The following is a 14,060-nucleotide window of genomic DNA, read 5'->3' on the forward strand; positions in this document are numbered from 1 at the left end:
ATGAAGTGCGGATTTTCCCGTACGACCGTTTCACGAGTGTACCGTGAATATCAGGAATCTGATAAACATCGAATCTCCGACCTCGCTGCAGCCGGAAAAAGATCCTGCAAGAACGGCACAGACGGCGACTGAAGAAAATCGTTGAACGTGACAGGAGTGCAACCCTTCCGCAAATTGCTGCAGATCAATGTAGGGCCATCAACAAGTGTCAGCGTGCGAACGATTCAACGAAACATCATCGATATCGACTTTCGGAGCCGAAGGCCCACTCGTGCACCCTTGACGACTCCACGACACAAAGCTTTACGCTTCGCCTAGCCCCGTCAACACCGCCATTGGACTGTTGATGACTGGAATCACGTCGTCTGGGCGGACGAGTCTCGTTTCAAATTGTATGGAGCGGATGGACGTGTACGGGTATGGAGACAAGTTCATGAAAAATGGTTCAAATGGCTCTGAGCACTATGGGACTCAACTGCTTTGGTCATCAGTCCCCTAGAACTTAGAACTACTTAAAACTAACTAACCTAAGGACATCACACACATCCATGCCCGAGGCAGGATTCGAACCTGCGACCGTTGCAGTCGCACTGTTCCGGACTGCGCGCCTAGAACCGCGAGACCACACAAGCTCATGAATCCATCGACCCTGGATGTCAGCAGGGCACCGTTCAAGCTGGTGGAAGCTCTGTAATGGTGTGGGGCGTGTGCAAGTGGAGTGATATGGAACCCCTAATACGTGTATATACGAATCTGACGGGCGACATGTACGTAAGCATCCTGTCCGGTCATCTGCATCCATTCATATCCATTGTGCATTCCGATGGACTTGGGCAATTCCAGCACGTCAGTGCAGCACCCAACACACCCTGAATTGCTCCAGGAACTATCTTCTGAGTTTAAACACTTCCGCTGGTCACCAAACTCCCCAGACATGAACATTATTGAGCATATCTAGGATGCCAAGCAACGTGCTGTTCAGAAGATATCTCCACCCCTCGTATTCTTACGGATTTATGGACAGCCCTGCATGATTCATGGTGTCAATTCCCTCCAGCTCAACTTCAGACATCACTACTTCAGACATTAGCCGAGTCCATGCCACCTCGTGTTGCGGCACTTCTGCGTGCTCGCGGGGGCACTATGCGATATTAGGCAGGTGTACCAGTTTCTTTGGCTCTTTAGTGTAATTCATACCAGACTTTGTTGACTGACGTTCACCATACTACATGTCCCCAGTATAGTAGGCCCGAATCTCGCTCACCTCCCCCCACACAGATGGAAGGCGACAGCGCATGCATCTCTATCAATTTCTCGCAAGAGCCGCCATTGGCACGGATGATGTCCCCTCTTGCTCTCTTGCGTTGCGGCGCATGCCAGATGAGGTTCGTTCATTTTGACGAAAAGGTCGTAATCGCACCGACTCAAATCGGATGTACGAAGGACCAGTATCTTCCTCCCCACACGTACGCAGGAGCTCCTGCACGGGATTCGCTTTGTGGCATAGTGTAATGTCATCAAGAATGATAGGAATCAGCGCTTGATCCACACACTTGGTTAGAATTTCCTAAACACGCTTCTACGCTTGAAATGGCCTCCCGCTCACTGCACTAATTCGAATGACCTTCTGCTATCAGCTACAGTCAGCGGGTATGCCACGTGACGCACGTTTTTCATGTTACAGCAGTACTACCACTACTTTTTTCCCAACGCATGTACACTACTGGCCACTAAAATTGCTACACCACGAAGATGACGTGCTACAGACGCGAAATTCAACCGACAGGAAGAAGACGCTGTGATGAGCAAATGATTAGCTTTTCAGAGCATTCACACAAGGTTGGCGCCGGTGGCGACACCTACAACGTGCTGACATGAGGAAACTTTCCAACCGATTTCTCATACACAAACAGCAGTTGACCGGCGTTGCCTGGTGAAACGTTGTTGTGATGCCTCGTGTAAGGAGGAGAAATGCGTACCATCACGTTTTCTATTTTGATGAAGGTCGGATTGTAGCCTACCGCGATTGCGGTTTATCCTATCGCGACATTGCTGCTCGCGTTGGTCGAGATCCAATACTGTTATTAGCAGAATATGGAATCGGTGTGTTCAGGAGGGTAATACGGAACGCCGTGCTGGATCCCAACGGCCTCGTATCACTAGCAGTCGAGATGACAGGCATCTTATCCGCATGGCTGTAACGGATCGTGCAACCACGTCTCGACCCCTAAGTCCACAGATGGGGACGTTAGCAAGACAACAACCATCTGCACGAACAGTTCGACGACGTTTGCAGCAGCGTGGACTATCAGCTCGGAGACCATGGCTGCGGTTACCCTTGACGCTGTATGACAGACAGGAGCGCCTGAGATGGTGTACTCAACGACGAACCTGGGTGCACGAATAGCAAAACGTCATTTTTTCGGACGAATCCAGGTTCTGTTTACAGATTATGATGGACGCATCCGTGTTTGGCGACATCGCGGTGAACGCACATTGGAAGCGTGTATTCGCCATCGACATACTTGCGTATCACCCGGCGTGATGGTATGGGGTGCCATTGGTTACACGTCTCGGTCACCTCTTGTTCGCATTGACGGCACTTTGAACAGTGGACGTTACATTTCAGATGTGCTACGACCCGTGGCTCTACCCGTCATTCGATCCCTGCGAAACCCCATATTTCAGCAGGATAATGCACGACCGCATGTTGGAGGTCCTGTACGGGCCTTTCTGTATACAGAAAATGTTCGACTGCTGCCCTGGCCAGCACATTCTCCAGATCTCTCACCAATTGAAAACGTCTGGTCAATGGTGGCCGAGCAACTGGCTCGTCACAATACGCCAGTCACTACTCTTGATTAACTGTGGCATCGTGTTGAAGCTGCATGGGCAGCTGTACCTGTACACGCCATCCAAGCTCTGTTTCACTCAATGCCCAGGCGCATCACGGCCGTTATTACGGCCAGAGGTGGTTGTTCTGGGTACTGATTTCTCAGGATCTATGCACCCAAACTGCTTGAAAATGTAATCACATGCCAGCTCTAGTATAACATCACGGCACCCTTTGGCTACACCGGGGGTATATAAAATTCCTTGTAGTTATGGACAGGTTTACATCGGTACTACAAAGAGAAGTGTGAACACCCGTCTTGTCGAACATAAGAGGAATTGCCGCCTGGGTCACACGGATAAATCGGCCGTAGCGGAACATGTTTACCAGGAAGGTGATCATGAAATAAAATTCAGCGAGACGAGCGTCATATCAAAAACCTCGTATTATTATGCACGCTTGTATAGAGAGGCTATCGAGATTGATAAACATCGTAATAATTTTAACAGGAAAGACGAAGGTGTTAAACTGGATAAAATTTGGATGTCAGCGTTGCACCGCAAGCGTGACGATCGATTACTTTCAATCGAGAATGTTGGCATTACCAGAGACAATCTCATAGCCGACGCCACGTGATCGACAGTGGCGCCCTCTGTACTGCCTATATAATCAGCGCCTCCTCGAGTCCTCTTCGCAGTTCGCCGCTTTACCTCCGAAGATGTCTCCCGCAGTCGGGGACGAAACGTTAGGAGACAGTTTTATACTTCGACCACGGCCTATCAGCCCGGAAGTTTTAAGTGAAGGAGGTCTAGTATAACATATTCGTCGAATGAATACCCGTTTATCATCTGCATTTCTTCTTCGTGTAGCAATATTAATGGCCAGTAGTGTATATTGTACGTCGCGTATACCACTTTCTACGGACTCGTGGCTAGATTTTGTAAGTTTTTCGCACCACCGTGGTTCTCGCAATGGCCGATGTGATTGTGCAGAGCAGTCAATTATTTTCACGTGTACCACTTCATGTCGTGATCTACCCCTGGTAGAAGTTGTGCTCCATCTGCTGCTTTCTACTGTGCTCTTTTAAGCTGGCTAACTTATATTTGTTTTCCAGTGAGCTTATGTAGTCGAGTCGCTAAGCGACTGTGAGAGTCTCTCTGTGGCGGTGAGGCCTGGAAGCCAGGGGAAACAAACAGCCCGCCCGCCGGCTGGCCGTGGGTGTGTTTACAGCGGCCGCGTCCCGGTCATCAGGCGGCCGGCCGATCGATGGGGAGCCGCGCTGACGCCCCGCCTGCAGGCCCGGCCTTGTCCCTGCCGAACAACGGACTCTGTCACGTGGTTCTCCCAGCCGCCCGCGCCCGCCACGGTCGCTCTCGTCTCCTCCCACAGCCGCCGAGGACCAAGAATAGACAGCTAATTATCGCCACAGTGCTTTCTCTGACTGCTCGCCTGTCACCGAGTCAGCACAGTGGATTCGCATTCGGCGGGACGACGGATCAAATCCTCGTCCGGCCATCGTGATTTAAGTTTTCCGCGGTTCCCCTAAATTGCTCTAGGCAAAAGCCGCTATGAAACTTCCTGGCAGATTAAAACTGTGTGCCGGACCGAGACTCGAACTCGGGACGTTTGCTACTGTGAAGTTTGGAAGGTAGGAGACGAGGTACTGGCAGAATTGAAGCTGTGAGGACGGGTCGTGACGTGCTTGGGTAGCTCAGATGGTAGAGCACTTGCCCGCGGAAGGCAAAGGTACTGAGTTCGAGTCGCGGTCCGGCACACAGTTTTAATCTGCCAGGAAGTTTCACATCAGTGCACACTCCGCTGCAGAGTAAAAATCTCACTCTCGAAACATCATCCAGGCTGTGGCTAAGCCACATCTCCGCAATATCCTTTCTTCAAGGAGTACTAGTTCTGGAAGGTTTTCAGAAGAGCTTCTGTGAAGTTTGGAAGGTAGGAGACGAGGTACTGGCAGAATTGAAGCTGTGAGGACGGGTCGTGAGTCGTGCTTGGGTAGCTCAGATGGTAGAGCACTTGCCCGCGGTAGGCAAAGGTCCCGAGTTCGAGTCTCGGTCCGGCACACAGTTTTAATCTGCCAGGAAGTTTCATATCAGCGCACACTGTGCTGCAGAGTGAAAATCTTATTCTGAAAAGCCGGTATGGTTCCTTTGCAAGAATATGGCGGTTTTCTTCTCCATCCTTGAAACAACCAGAGCTTGTGCTCCATCTCTAAAAGACCGCACTGCCAATAGACGTTAACCTCTAATCTTCCTTTCTTTTCTTTCGTGCCCTGGCGTATAACGACACTTCTGAAGACCGAAAAGCTACTCTGCGTGAATCAACGTGCTAACAACGATCGAGAAAAATCCAGCTCGCTCTGCTCTGCTCGTCCACGAGACCCAGAACACAAGAGGTACCGGTGCCCGGTTTGATGTCGTGTTCCTTGACTGTTTTCGACACAGTTATAGGGGATGGAGGGGTTTTTTAGGTAAATGGATGGGGAGGATGGTTTTAAATTGATATATAATATTATTTATTCATTAATTACATTCTAGAAAATAAATGCATGAAATCTTACTATCAGAGTATTCAGATATGCTTGGAATAATGGTCGTGGTCAAAATGAGATTTTCATTCTGCAGCGGAGTGTGCGCTGATATGAAACTTCCTGGCAAATTAAAACTGTGTGCCGGACCGAGACACGAACTCGGTTCAAATGGTTCAAATGGCTCTGAGCACTATGGGACTTAACATCTGAGGTCATCAGTCCCCTAGAACTTAGAACTACTTAAACCTAACTAACCTAAGGACATCACACACATCCATGCCCGAGGCAGGATTCGAACCTGCGACCGTAGCAGTCGCGCGGTTCCGGACTGCGCGCCTAGAACCGCTAGACCACCGCGGCCGGCCCACGAACTCGGGACCTTTGCCTTTCGCGGGCAAGTGCTCTACCAACTGAAGTACCCAAGCATGACTTACGCCCCCTCCTCTCAGCTTCAATTCTGCCAGTACCTCGTCTCCTACCTTCCAAACTTTACAGAAGCTCTCCTGCTAAACCTTGCAGAAAGGAGGGTAGGACACGAGGTACTGGCAGGAGTAAAGCTGTGAGGACGGGGCGTGAGTCGTGCCTCGGTAGCTCAGTTAGTAGAGCACTTGCCTGCGAAAGGCAAAGGTCCCGAGTTCGAGTCTCGGTCCGGCACACAGTTTCAATCTGCCAGGAATTTTCAAAGGTCGTGGTACCTAATACCCAATCTGACCTTAAATTAGAATTAACGGCTTCTGATATACAAGGTTAAAGATACCCGAAGTGCAATCTGACTTAAAATAAATCAAACACTCAAAAACTCTATCTGGGCACCTCAAAGATGAAAATGCATCGAACAACTGTAGCTGAAATCAAGTCATTGGTAAACGCAGGCGTGTATCTGGATTCTAAACTGGAATAAGTGGAGCTTTGCCCTGTCCAGTGAAATTCCCTACGCCCTAAGTGCTGCTGGTTCCGTCTCATCATGTTACCTGTTGAGATGCCGAAGCGTGAGACGGCTGCAAGTTGTGAGGTATTACGTCGCCTGGTGTAAACTTATAATCTCGCGAGAAATGCACTGGATCGGGGCGGTAGACAGCTACGGCAGGTGTCGCTGAGCGCATTAGAAATTGTTATTCACAGTTGAATCGAACTTCGAGATTTTTGGAACCAGAAGGAGAGGTCCTTCATTCTTGGACTGAAGTAAAAATGGTGACCCAGCAGTGCATTCTACCTACTGTTAAACGTGGTGGAGGTTCATTATGATTGAGGGTGTTTTGCTGGAGACAGAACAGCTGACATTGTGAAAATAGAAGAGTGTATGATTCAGAAGCACTGCCACCCCATACTTCAGTATAATACGATACCACTTGGATCGCACTTAAGAGGGAAAGGGTTCACATTACCACACAATAATGACCCAGAACATCAGTCGGTGGTTTACAAGAAGTGCACTGTATCAAAGGAGAAACAGAAGGTACTGAAAGATTGGTGTTGCTGTCCCAAAGCCTTGACTATAATCGAGTTGAAGTGGTCCGGGATGAATTGGACAGATGTATGTTGACATTTCAAATAACAAACAAGGAACATCTGTGGAATGTTGTTAAGGGCGTGTGGAATCATGTAGACTCGCAATACCGACAAAAAAGTATTGATCGTATGCTTCGAGTTTGTGAGGCAGTCTTTAAATCTAAGTGAGTATAATTTGGTGAAAATAAATCCAATTTTTCTGTCTGTATTACATATGTTTAAGCGTATACAAGGATATTTTTGGAGAAGTAAAGTTTCGTTTGTGTTCATATTTGAAATATCAGACAACAGTCTCGGTTCCAGAATAAAATTTTCACTCTGCAGCGGAGTGTCGGATCGAGACTCGAACTCGGGACCTCTGCCTTTCGGTGGCTGACCTACTCAAGAACGACTCACGACTCGTCTTCACAGCTTTAATTTCACCAGTGCCTCCTACCTTCAACTTCACATAAGCTCTCCTGCAGACCTTTCATGTCTCGAGTTCGAGTCTCGGTCCGGCTCACAGTTTTAATCTGTCAGGAAATATCATATCAGCGCACACTCAGCTGCAGAGTGAAAATTTCATTCCGGAAACATTCCCATTCTGTGGCTAAGCTATGTCTCCGCCATATCCTTTCATCCACAAGTGCTAGTTCTGCAAGTTCTGGAGGAGAACTTCTGTGCAGTCTGGAAGGCAGGAGACGCGGTACTGGGGAATAAAAGCTGTGTGGACGGGTCGTGAGTCGTGCCTGGGTAGCTTCGATGGTAAAGCACTTTCCCGCGAAAGGCAAAGGTCCCGATTTCGAGTCTCGGTCCGGCACACAGTTTAAATGTAGCAGTAAGTTTCATAGTCTTGGATTATTGAAATTAATGAACAATGCTGTAAATAACTGCAAAACTTATCAACGTGTATATGTTAGACACACATACTACATTTAGCAAGAGCGGCCACTTCAGTAAAAGCTGATACTTAGTCGTTACGTGATATTGATAATAAAAATAGTAACTGAGTCAGGTGGACATGAAAGTTGTTGGCAATAAAACTGGTACTTATAGACTGAATGGAACGTATAGCGGACACTGGATTCGAAAGTAGTGCCAAACGATATAATTAGACAACGCAATCTGCATGGTTGCAAGGAAGTTAACTAGCACAAAATTAGCAAGGGGAGATCGAGAAGCAGACTTGCGATGCTGGCTATTTTTTATTTTCGTAGATGGTTTATAAGTGAAGAACAGGGAAACAGCCGGCCGAAGTGGCCGCGCGGTTCTGGCGCTGCAGTCTGGAACCGCGAGACCGCTACGGTCACAGGTTCGAATCCTGCCTCGGGCATGGATGTGTGTGATGTCCTTAGGTTAGTTAGGTTTAACTAGTTCTAAGTTCTAGGGGACTAATGACCTCAGCAGTTGAGTCCCATAGTGCTCAGAGCCAACAGGGAAACAATGCTGACGATGAACCAGAAAGCATGAAAGGATGTAGTTGTTGTTGTGGCTCTGAGCACTACGGGACTTAACTTCTGAGGTCATCAGTCCCCTACCTAAACCTAACTAACCTAAGGACATCACTCACATCCATGCCCGAGGCAGGATTCGAACCTGCGACCGTAACGGTCGCGCGGTTGCAGACTGTAGCGCCTAGAACCGCTCTGCCACTTCGGCCGGCAAAGGATGTAGTGCGTGAAAAAGAAGAGAATAAACATTTAAGAGCAAAATACTTCCCAAAAACTGGAATAATAGAAATCGATTGCAGTCTCATTTCTGTGTTCGTATGAAATAAGTGCACGTTTTCTATAACTACTGCCGTGATTCTAGTATAACGATCGGGAAGCCAAATACCGTACAACGCAGACCAGAAACTAAAAGATACACTGCTAAAAAGAATTAGAACATGACTTTGGTCCTGTATCGTTTTCCATTGAACAATAATTGAGGACTGGGTATGTTACCAAATTATACCGTTATCTTTCACAAATTAAATGCACAACAAAACATCATAACATCCTCTGTCGTTTACATAAAAGGAACTGAAATGTCAGAGAGGTGCCAAAAACCAAGCGGAAACAATCATTCATCCCGGCATCCTGGGCGCTTTTCGTTGGACTTTGAAAGCTTCGTGTATGCCCTCCGTGAGAGTTAATCTCCGTGTAAGTCTACGAGGTCAGCCTGTTGTATCCGTCCCCATTCTTCAAACGGACGCCGTGAGAGTACTTGCAGAGTGTGTGGCGTAACAGGATGACCAGGAACACCTCTGTCAAGCATGTCCCACATATGCACGATGAAGTTTAGATCGGGACTCACCGCCTGCGTTTCTATTACTTCAGTGTCCAGGCATCGCAAGACACCCCTGCTGACGCCCGCCACATAGGCCCTTGCATTAGAAGTAAGTCAGTGTCACCATTATATGCAGAAGCCATCACATAGCCCAAGAACACCTGTTAGATGTACTGCCTGGCTGTAAGGCGGTTGCGCACAACGGCAAGATCCGTATAGCTGCCAACACTGAAGCCTTCCCACAACAACTTGGAAATCTGTCGGTTTCCTGGACAACATTTGGCAAGTATCGCTGACCACTGGTCTCCGCACACGAACAGGGCCATCACCATGCATCAGAGGACGTCTGGAACTCTTCTTTCAGAGAGGTCACAGTTCGTTGTAATTGACGGAAAGTCATCGAGTAAAACAGAAGTAATTTCAAGCGTTCCCCAAGGTAGTGTTATAGGCCCTTTGCTGTTCCTTATCTACATAAACTATTTGGGAGACAATCTGAACAGCCGTCTTCGGTTGTTTGCAGATGACGCTGTCGTTTATCGAGTAATAAAGTCATCAGAAGATCAAAACAAACTGCAAAACGATTTAGAAGAAATATCGGAATGGTGCGAAAAGTGGCAGTTGACCTTAAATAACGAAAAATGTGAGGTCATCCACATGAGTGCTAAAAAGATCGCTTAAACTTCGGTTACACGATAAATCAGTCTAATCTAAAAGCCGTAAATTCAACTAAATACCTATGAATTACAATTACGAACCATTTAAATTGGAAGGAACACATAGAAAATGTTGTGGGGAAGGCTAACCAAAGACTGTGTTTCATTGGCAGGACACTTGGAAAATGTAACAGACCTACGCTTGTCCGTCCCCTTTTAGAATACTGCTGCGCGGTGTGGGATCCTTACCAGATAGGACTGACTGAGTAAATCGAAAAAGTTCAAAGAAAGGCAGCACGTTTTGTATTATCGCGAAATATGGGAGAGAATACCACAGAAATGATACAGGATTTGGGATGGACATCATTAAAAGGAAGGCGTTTTTCGTTGCGACGGAATCTTCTCACGAAATTCCAATCACGAACTTTCTCCTCCGAATGCGAAAATATTTTGTTGACACCGACTTACATAGGGAGGAACGATCACAAAAATAAAATAAGGGAAATCAGAGCTCGTACGGAAAGATATAGGTGTTCATTCTTCCCGCGCGCTATACGAGATTGGAATAATAAGGAATTGTGAAGGTGGTTCGATGAACCCTCTGCCAGGCATTTAAATATGATTTGCAGAGTATCCATGTAGATGTAGATGAAACATGTTTCACCAGTGACGAAGTTGCCAGAACAGAGGGTGAGCTACAAGTTATTGTCATGGCAAGCGGGTATTCTAACAGGGTGTCGGGACGTAAAGTAGTTTCTCGTAACCTTTTCCTTACAGTCTGATCTGACATAGTGGCTCCAGCGGCCCTCCTGAGATCGTCTCGCAATGCTCTGGCGGTATCGGAACAAATATGTGGTGCAGAGATGGCCAGATATCGATCTTGGCGTAGGGTTGTAATGCTTCGGCGACTTTCTTCCACTCGCCTTGTGTACTAACCTGTCTGCCTGCAGCGTGTCCACAACCTATGGATATAACAGCTGGACAGACATTGGCATCTGCAGCAACACGACCGAAAGTCCACCCTTCTTGGATCAAACAGACTACCCTAGCAACTTGTGCTACGTTAAAATGTCGCATTGCATGTGCTCGGTTGAATAAAGCGTCCACAAATGAGAACAGCCATCTGCGTACCTCACTAGAAAACACTGGGTCACCGATGCTCACCCACTCCGAGCGGTTATCTGACGCCATAATGCGTAACTCAGCCAGTAGATGGCGAATGATTTTAAATGTTGCATACATTGAAAGCGAAGGTCTCAAGCCATAAAATAAGACTACAGGTACAACATGTATCAAAATAGATTTAGCATATCGGACATTGATGCACGTGTTCCCCTAATTCTTTTGAACAGTGTATAAAGCCTAGGCTCGCAAAACACTACGCTCTGAACTAACTGTACCCGGCCGTTGTGGCCGACTGGTTCTAGGCGCTTCAGTCCAGAACCGCGCCGCTGCTACGGTCGCAGGTTCGAATCCTGCCTCGGGCATGGATGTGTGTGCTGTCCTTAGGTTAGTTAGGTGTAAGTACACTCCTGGAAATGGAAAAAAGAACACATTGACACCGGTGTGTCAGACCCACCATACTTGCTCAGGACACTGCGAGAGGGCTGTACAAGCAATGATCACACGCACGGCACAGCGGACACACCAGGAACCGCGGTGTTGGCCGTCGAATGGCGCTAGCTGCGCAGCATTTGTGCACCGCCGCCGTCAGTGTCAGCCAGTTTGCCGTGGCATACGGAGCTCCATCGCAGTCTTTAACACTGGTAGCATGCCGCGACAGCGTGGACGTGAACCGTATGTGCAGTTGACGGACTTTGAGCGAGGGCGTATAGTGGGCATGCGGGAGGCCGGGTGGACGTACCGCCGAATTGCTCAACACGTGGGGCGTGAGGTCTCCACAGTACATCGATGTTGTCGCCAGTGGTCGGCGGAAGGTGCACGTGCCCGTCGACCTGGGACCGGACCGCAGCGACGCACGGATGCACGCCAAGACCGTAGGATCCTACGCAGTGCCGTAGGGGACCGCACCGCCACTTCCCAGCAAATTAGGGACACTGTTGCTCCTGGGGTATCGGCGAGGACCATTCGCAACCGTCTCCATGAAGCTGGGCTACGGTCCCGCACACCGTTAGGCCGTCTTCCGCTCACGCCCCAACATCGTGCAGCCCGCCTCCAGTGGTGTCGCGACAGGCGTGAATGGAGGGACGAATGGAGACGTGTCGTCTTCAGCGATGAGAGTCGCTTCTGCCTTGGTGCCAATGATGGTCGTATGCGTGTTTGGCGCCGTGCAGGTGAGCGCCACAATCAGGACTGCATACGACCGAGGCACACAGGGCCAACACCCGGCATCATGGTGTGGGGAGCGATCTCCTACACTGGCCGTACACCACTGGTGATCGTCGAGGGGACACTGAATAGTGCACGGTACATCCAAACCGTCATCGAACCCATCGTTCTACCATTCCTAGACCGGCAAGGGAACTTGCTGTTCCAACAGGACAATGCACGTCCGCATGTATCCCGTGCCACCCAACGTGCTCTAGAAGGTGTAAGTCAACTACCCTGGCCAGCAAGATCTCCGGATCTGTCCCCCATTGAGCATGTTTGGGACTGGATGAAGCGTCGTCTCACGCGGTCTGCACGTCCAGCACGAACGCTGGTCCAACTGAGGCGCCAGGTGGAAATGGCATGGCAAGCCGTTCCACAGGACTACATCCAGCATCTCTACGATCGTCTCCATGGGAGAATAGCAGCCTGCATTGCTGCGAAAGGTGTATATACACTGTACTAGTGCCGACATTGTGCATGCTCTGTTGCCTGTGTCTATGTGCCTGTGGTTCTGTCAGTGTGATCATGTGATGTATCTGACCCCAGGAATGTGTCAATAAAGTTTCCCCTTCCTGGGACAATGAATTCACGGTGTTCTTATTTCAATTTCCAGGAGTGTAGTTCTGGATCTAGGGGACTGATGACCTTAGATGTTAAGTCCCATAGTGCTCAGAGCCATTTGAACCATTGAACTAACTGTGCAGCAAATATAAACATTCTTAAATGAAGATACTTGCCTCACATGTGTTTACAATAGTGCTAAATTGCCTTTTTGTGTGTATGCCCACATTCTACAGAAACTATACATGGGCCGGAATTTTGTTTCATTTTTGTACTGTTAGTATCGCTCTGTACCGTGCGAATCCGTGGATTTTGGTTCACCATGCAAATGATCCGCCTATGTGTCTCAGTGGTCAGCCTATCTGATCTCTATGTGCACGACTCAGGATCGATTTCCGATACTGCCCTGGAATTTCCCTCACTGGGAGGACTGGAATGAGGTGCACTCAGCCTCATGATGCCGTTTCGGGAGCTACGTGATTGAGAAGTGGGGGTAGACAACCTCCGGGAGAGCGGTCGTTGACCCCATGCACCTCCATACTGCATCCAAATTACGCCATCGGCAGTGGATGGCATGGCGGTCGGTCCACCCCAGTGGCTCGTCTGAGCTATGCACAAATGACCTAACAGATAACAGAAAGTGAAGCTGTTCGCTGATGATAGTGTTGTGCGAGAAGTCGCAACTCTCGAAAATTGTAGTGAAATGCAGGAAGACTTGCAAGAAATCGTCGGCGGGTTCAGGGGTTGCCAATTGACGCTCAACGCAAACAAAACGTTTTGCGCACAAATAAGCGGTGAGACCCGTTATTGAAATGGTTACATGATTGCCGAACACACACTGGACGCAGTCACGTTCATTAAGGGGTAGTCCTCTATGAGCGCAAGAAAAATAGGTGATTTTTTGTGATTTTTCAGGTAAAATGAAAAGTAATACTAAGTCTGATTATATAGTTTTATTACTTACGCTTTTGTCTTTCAGAAATAATTTTTGTGTTCACATCATACGCTCCCTGCAACCGCTGCTACACGTGGAAGGACCCCTTGCAGCCAACATCCCTCATCGGCGGGAATTCCAGAAGCCCTCCTACAGGACATGTACCAAAATAATATTGAAAGAGTGATCAGCATACAAAGGATAATTGAAAAATTTTAAGTTCTAACAAAATGGCGACATGTTGACAAAATGTCACGATTTTCGCCGGAAAACAGACTTTTAAGGATATCACAGAAAGCCTACATATGCTGACAAGGAAATCATTTTAGAATGTAGGCATCAAACTCCGATCAGAATCGTATGTACTGTTCTAAAGTTATGTTTCCAACCAATCTGAAAAATACGGTTTCGAGAAAAACGCGTTTAAAATTTTGTGTTAAATTTTTT

General features: G+C 48.1%; 1 protein-coding gene across 1 annotated transcript in view; it reads left to right on the plus strand.

The window, feature by feature from the left end:
• The window catches only part of LOC126195714 (uncharacterized), a 586,112-nt gene that overhangs the window by 352,765 nt on the left and 219,287 nt on the right, over positions 1-14,060 (plus strand). The window lies entirely within an intron of this gene.

This window comes from Schistocerca nitens, chromosome 7 (assembly GCF_023898315.1).
Source record: "Schistocerca nitens isolate TAMUIC-IGC-003100 chromosome 7, iqSchNite1.1, whole genome shotgun sequence".
Lineage (NCBI taxonomy): Eukaryota > Metazoa > Arthropoda > Insecta > Orthoptera > Acrididae > Schistocerca > Schistocerca nitens.